Below are 6,517 nucleotides of genomic sequence, written 5' to 3' on the forward strand. Positions count from 1 at the left end.
CGTGAGTTTGACCGAAAGTGTAACTCCGATTGTGCTTTAAAAAGTGTCACTAATATTTCAGCAATATTTTGGATTCAATTCGCACTTTCTGATCAACCAAAATGTTATTTTACAGTACAGTGCTTCCCACAGGTTTGAAATATACTTGCAGTGGTAGCCGGGTGAAAAATCCCACGGCACAGAAATGATCTACTGCATGTGACAAACAAATAATTTGTGATTTTTAACAGTATTTTTATTTATTAAAATTCATTTTAATTACATAGCATACTGTTACATTTACAAACCCGATTCCAAAAAAGTTGGGACACTGTACAAACTGTGAATAAAAAAGGAATGCAATGATGTGGAAGTTTCAAATTTCAATATTTTATTCAGAATACAACATAGATGACATATCAAATGTTTAAACTGAGAAAATGTATCATTTTAAGGGAAAAATAAGTTGGCATCAACACATCTCAAAAAAGTTGGGACAAGGCCATGTTTACCACTGTGTGGCATCCCCTCTTCTTTTTATAACAGTCTGCAAACGTCTGAGGACTGAGGAGACAAGTTGCTCAAGTTTAGGAATAGGAATGTTGTCCCATTCTTGTCTAATACAGGCTTCTAGTTGCTCAACTGTCTTAGGTCTTCTTTGTCGCATCTTCCTCTTTATGATGCGCCAAATGTTTTCTATGGGTGAAAGATCTGGACTGCAGGCTGGCCATTTCAGTACCCGGATCCTTCTTCTACGCAGCCATGATGTTGTAATTGATGCAGTATGTGGTCTGGCATTGTCATGTTGGAAAATGCAAGGTCTTCCCTGAAAGAGACGACGTCTGGATGGGAGCATATGTTGTTCTAGAACTTGGATATACCTTTCAGCATTGATGGTGCCTTTCCAGATGTGTAAGCTGCCCATGCCACACGCACTCATACCATCAGAGATGCAGGCTTCTGAACTGAGCGCTGATAACAACTTGGGTTGTCCTTGTCCTCTTTAGTCCGGATGACATGGCGTCCCAGTTTTCCAAAAAGAACTTCAAATTTTGATTCGTCTGACCACAGAACAGTTTTCCACTTTGCCACAGTCCATTTTAAATGAGCCTTGGCCCAGAGAAAACGCCTGCGCTTCTGGATCATGTTTAGATATGGCTTCTTTTTTGACCTATAGAGTTTTAGCCGGCAACGGCGAATGGCATGGTGGATTGTGTTCACCGACAATGTTTTCTGGAAGTATTCCTGAGCCCATGTTGTGATTTCCATTACAGTAGTATTCCTGTATGTGATGCAGTGCCGTCTAAGGGCCCGAAGATCACGGGCATCCAGTATAGTTTTCCGGCCTTTGCCCTTACGCACAGAGATTGTTCCAGATTCTCTGAATCTTTGGATGATATTATGCACTGTAGATGATGATAACTTCAAACTCTTTGCAATTTTTCTCTGAGAAACTCCTTTCTGATATTGCTCCACTATTTTTCACCACAGCATTGGGGGAATTGGTGATCCTCTGCCCATCTTGACTTCTGAGAGACACTGCCACGCTGAGAGGCTCTTTTTATACCCAATCATGTTGCCAATTGACCTAATAAGTTGCAAATTGGTCCTTCAGCTGTTCCTTATGTGTACATTTAACTTTTCTGGCCTCTTATGGCTACCTGTCCCAACTTTTTTGGAATGTGTAGCTCTCATGAAATCCAAAATGAGCCAATATTTGGCATGACATTTCAAAATGTCTCACTTTCAACATTTGATATGTTATCTATATTCTATTGTGAATAAAATATAAGTTTATGGGATTTGTAAATTATTGCATTCCTTTTTTATTCACAATTTGTACAGTGTCCCAACTTTTTTGGAATCGGGTTTATAATTACATACTAATATTATGTATTATTATGCATTGTAAATTATGCAAAATTACAGCATTTAAATGGTTCTCCTTTTCATATGTTCTCCTTGCTATGTCATCTAGTGTCTCTCTCAGTAATGACTCAGACAATAATGCCCAGAAGAAGAAGAAAAAAAACTTTGTTTACATAACTGTAACAAAGCCTCAGTTTAGCTAATGCAGACCATTTAAAAAAAAGGTTAACTACACAAAGAAAATGTTTTAGCCAAGGTCACAACTGCATCTGACTCTGAAAAAACAAAACAAAAACAACAGCGATATGATATTTTTGATCGGTCTGATGCAGTGGCGAAGGCAATTTTTAATTTGTTTTGGCCAGGCCTGGGCAAAAGTGAGCGGGCACTTTCACATAAAACTAACGGACGGACTAGATATTCAGGTCAAAAGCTTGTGACTTTTAATTATAAACAAGCCCCAAATATACCGGGACTCTTATTTTGAAATGTCTACACAATTGCGGGCTGATCATTCATATTCTTACAATCGTCTAAAACTGCAGTAATATATTCACTGCAGTATGAAAATCATTGATGATTATTGCTAAATTAATTATGAATAGAATTTAAAGGATATTTTCAGCACAAGATAAAAGCTTGGCACTGCACAGCTTGCATTGAACTGTATTTTCATCTATCTTGTCAAAGTGAAACTAGACATCACTACGTGACTTCGAGGCCATTCTCTCTCTTCTCACATCTTTTGACGCATGCTGTGAAAAGCTAAACAATCGGAGCTCAGGGCGCCGCCCAAAGTGCTACTATAACCAATCCGGAGAAAAAAGAAAAAATACATTTCGATCATCGTTTACATGATCGATCGTCGCTGTCATGGTCAAGTACTCGGTCGCTGTTGCACATCCCTAGTTGAAAACGCTTAAACCTGTTCCCCAATTTGGCATTGACCCTCAGATCATGGTTCAGATGAAGCATACCAATTTTTGTTTCAATTGCTCAAAGTTTGGCCGAGATACAGCCTCTGAACCAATCAATCAAAATTGACCCTTTTTACTTTGCACTTTGTAACGGAGACGCTGAGGCTGAGTTAGAATCCATGTGCGGTTGTTTATTGTAGACAATAGCAATAAACAGATTCAGAAAAACAGGCAGAGGGTCAAAACCAAAGGAGCAGTCCAATCTGTCAACGTACAAAGGGTTAGTCCAAGAAGCAATAGTGAGAAGGCAGGCAATGGGTCTAAACCAAAACATCAGTCCAATAGGGCAACCAAAGTGAAAGGGATAATCCAGGTAACCGGTAAACAGAGAAGCAGGCAAAAGCATACACAGGTAATCAGACAGAATAAACAGGGAAAATAACGCTTGGTAAGGCAGGTAAACTGGCAATACTTCGCAATGAGACTCAGCATGGTCTCTGGTTAAAAGGCCAACAAACAGGAAGTGACTGAAGAGGAAGCAGAGGGAGTGGAACATGGTCAGTATTCCGGTGACGGCTCCCTCAGCTGGCCTGGTGTTACACGCATATTACTAGTCTTGTGGTGAACAATTAATCTGTGCAAGTTAATACACAGAAAAAAAATTGTTTGTCGTGGTAATCTTTAATCAAAATCTGAAAAGTTACTTCCGGTCTGGAATGGCATTCCTTCTCTGATGACTTCAGTTTGGCGGCTTGGGTTGAAAACGCTTAAACCTCTCCCCTCCAACCGTTAGTCTGCTATGAGCCAGAGATGGAGAGGAGGAGCGCTAAAGTAAAACTCTGCCCTCTATTCAATATTCCGTTTCACTTGGAAATACGTCACAACACTGGAGAAAAGTCATTTGCAACTTCCGATTCACAGGGACTTTAAGTTATATTTTGCTCATGCTGTTATTTATCGCATTTTGAAAAGTATGGATCTTCCAGGACACGTTACACTTTTAGGGTATAAAAAAAGTATTATCCACAGTATTGACAATGAATTGTGTCTCAAGGTAAACTGGGCTCCCTGTACTGGTCATTTCATTATTGCGAATTCCAGGGTGATGAGTGAGATGTGGGTTGTGAGAGGTGGATTGTGGGTGGTGGGAGGGCCAGTAGAAATCGCGTTCCAGGGCCAGAGCCCTGAGGGAAGACCCTTATAGGCCCTCCTGGCCTCTGGGCCCACTGTACAGTCCTGCACAGTCCACCTTCTCAATCTATGTATTTTTAGTTAAAAAGTTGTGCAAATGTTAATATTCACATGTAAAACTGATATTATTACGTATGTTGACTACATCTTTGCTTTTTTAACTAGATATTTTCTTGCAGAGTTTCACACAGCTCATTTTACGGTAGAACAGGGGTGTCCAACTCTAGCCCTTGAGGCCCACTTTCCTGCAGGGTTTAGCTCAATCCCTAATCAATCATATAATGTAATTTATGATACAATATATAGTTTTCTAAGTAATCCTGAAGACTTTGGTAAGATTTTTCAGGTGTGTTTGATCAGGGTTGGAGCTAAACTCTTCAGGACAGTAGCCCTCCAGGAGCAGGGTTGGACACGGGGTGTCCAAGGGGTGTAAGCGGGGTGTCTGTCAAATTAAGGAAAACTGCTGGAGTTTTCAATGCTGACAAAAAGAAAGGTAAAATAAAATATAGAAATGTTACTTCTGTATTTTAATAAATAAAAGTAGGCTACTGTCATAAAATCATGAGTCTATTTCGATTTCATGATCAGAAGTGGTTCTAGGCTACATGACAAATGAAAATCACAAATATGACACTTGTAAATTAAATCATTTTAAAAATGCAATTTAATATAGAATTTTATCTCAAATACATTAGGAAAAATAAAGTGGTGGACTCCAAAAGCTCTAATAAAATTTTAGAAATGTTATGTGACAATAAGCCTGTTACGGTGGCTCCCAGGAAGACGAAGAAGAGTACAAAAATCCAACAAGGTTTATCTGGAAGACTCAAGATAATCCAAAAGCGCAACAGTGTGCTACAAACACAAGTTAACACAAGCAATACCAGACAACTCAAGAGTGCAAAGGCAGGAACTTAAATACAAAGCAAATGAGGGAACTAATAATGAACACCTGTGATGATTTAATGAATTACCTGACAACTAAAAGGTGGCGGAAAAACAGAACAAAGGAAGACGTGACATATGAGAACAATCTAAAAGTCCATGAGAACTAAAACGAACATAACATGACTGTAACAAAGCCTCAGTTTAGCTAATGCAGACCATTTAAAAAAAAAGGTTAACTACACAAAGAAAATGTTTTAGCCAAGGTCACAACTGCATCTGTCTCTGAAAAAACAAAACAAAAACAACAGCGATATGATGTTTTTGATCGGTTTGATGCAGTGGCGAAGGCAATTTTTAATTTGTTTTGGCCAGGCCTGGGCAAAAGTGAGCGGGCACTTTCACATAAAACTAACGGACGGACTAGATATTCAGGTCATTTTAATCTTATTTTCTTTGATCCTGTTATTTACAATTATTTTATTCAGAAATGTCATGTTAGTGATTTTTTTTTTTTTTTTTTATTTGTTAATAAAAAATCTTTGTGAGGACGACTGGCAACAGCTGGTCTTAAACTGGTCTTAGACACTGTGCACTAAACGACTTTAAAAACACAGACTAAACACAAATTACATTAATAATCAGTGTGTTTGAACCTGCTCTTGAAATTGAAAAGTCTTCCAGTTACTTGCAGGCTGACAGCCGGGTTCTCAATGTGAGTTTTTAAACAGCCTTTTTATAGAATTTTGCATCGCTGCTGTTTTTCTAACATTTTCTTACACAACTACAAATTATAGGCTAAGTGAATGGTCGAACACACATGAACTCACAGGCGCGACATGCCTGAGACAGCCTGGCCCTGGCTAATACCTAATTGCTTAACACAGCTGTCAATCACACTCTTCAAGCATTATGCAAAACACACTTTATTTATTTTAGTATTTGAGATGTTGTAATAATTTTGTAATTATGTAATTCTGGGTTTTTAACAGTCTTTGCATATTGCAAAAGACTGTTGCAATATGCAAAGACTGAATGTTTTTTTATGGACCCTAAAATTTTATACAGAATGTTACGTACGCTGTGCTATGTATTTTTGTTTTTTGCATATGTTGCTGCATGTGTGTGTGTGTCTGTGTGTACTTTGTACTTTGTTTCAGGTGTGAATTTCGATAGTCGAAACAGACTCTGGGTTGGGAGGGAGAATGCACGCTCTGTGAGGACGGTTTTCTCGTTCGGGAGACCAGTCTGAGAGACTGATCAAAGTCTGGGGGTTCACTGCTTTTATTATCTGGCAGTTGGATCAATTCTCTTTTGTTTCTTATAGTAAATACTTTTCAGAATTTAGATTCTGTATTAATACATTATATTCAGCCTTTTCATCCAGACCGTTTTTACTTGTCTGTTTGATATCTGGCTACATTAAATTCCAAGGAATTTAAATTAAAAAAAAAAAAAAAAAGGAGGCCGGTCTGCCAACCCTGCCAGCTCATGTGCTTCAGGGCGCAGCGGTTTCCAGCGATCCTCCAAGGAGGGTCGTAGAGCGGTCAGTTCAGATGTTCCCTGCCGGTTCGCCGTTTCAGGGCACTGGTCTGACCGCTCATCCAATACCAGAGGCCAGTCTCAGGGTCTGTGGTGGGACCATCTACTTTCCTGGCACATAAATTGGCTGGAAA

Source organism: Ctenopharyngodon idella, chromosome 8, assembly GCF_019924925.1.
Source record: "Ctenopharyngodon idella isolate HZGC_01 chromosome 8, HZGC01, whole genome shotgun sequence".
Lineage (NCBI taxonomy): Eukaryota > Metazoa > Chordata > Actinopteri > Cypriniformes > Xenocyprididae > Ctenopharyngodon > Ctenopharyngodon idella.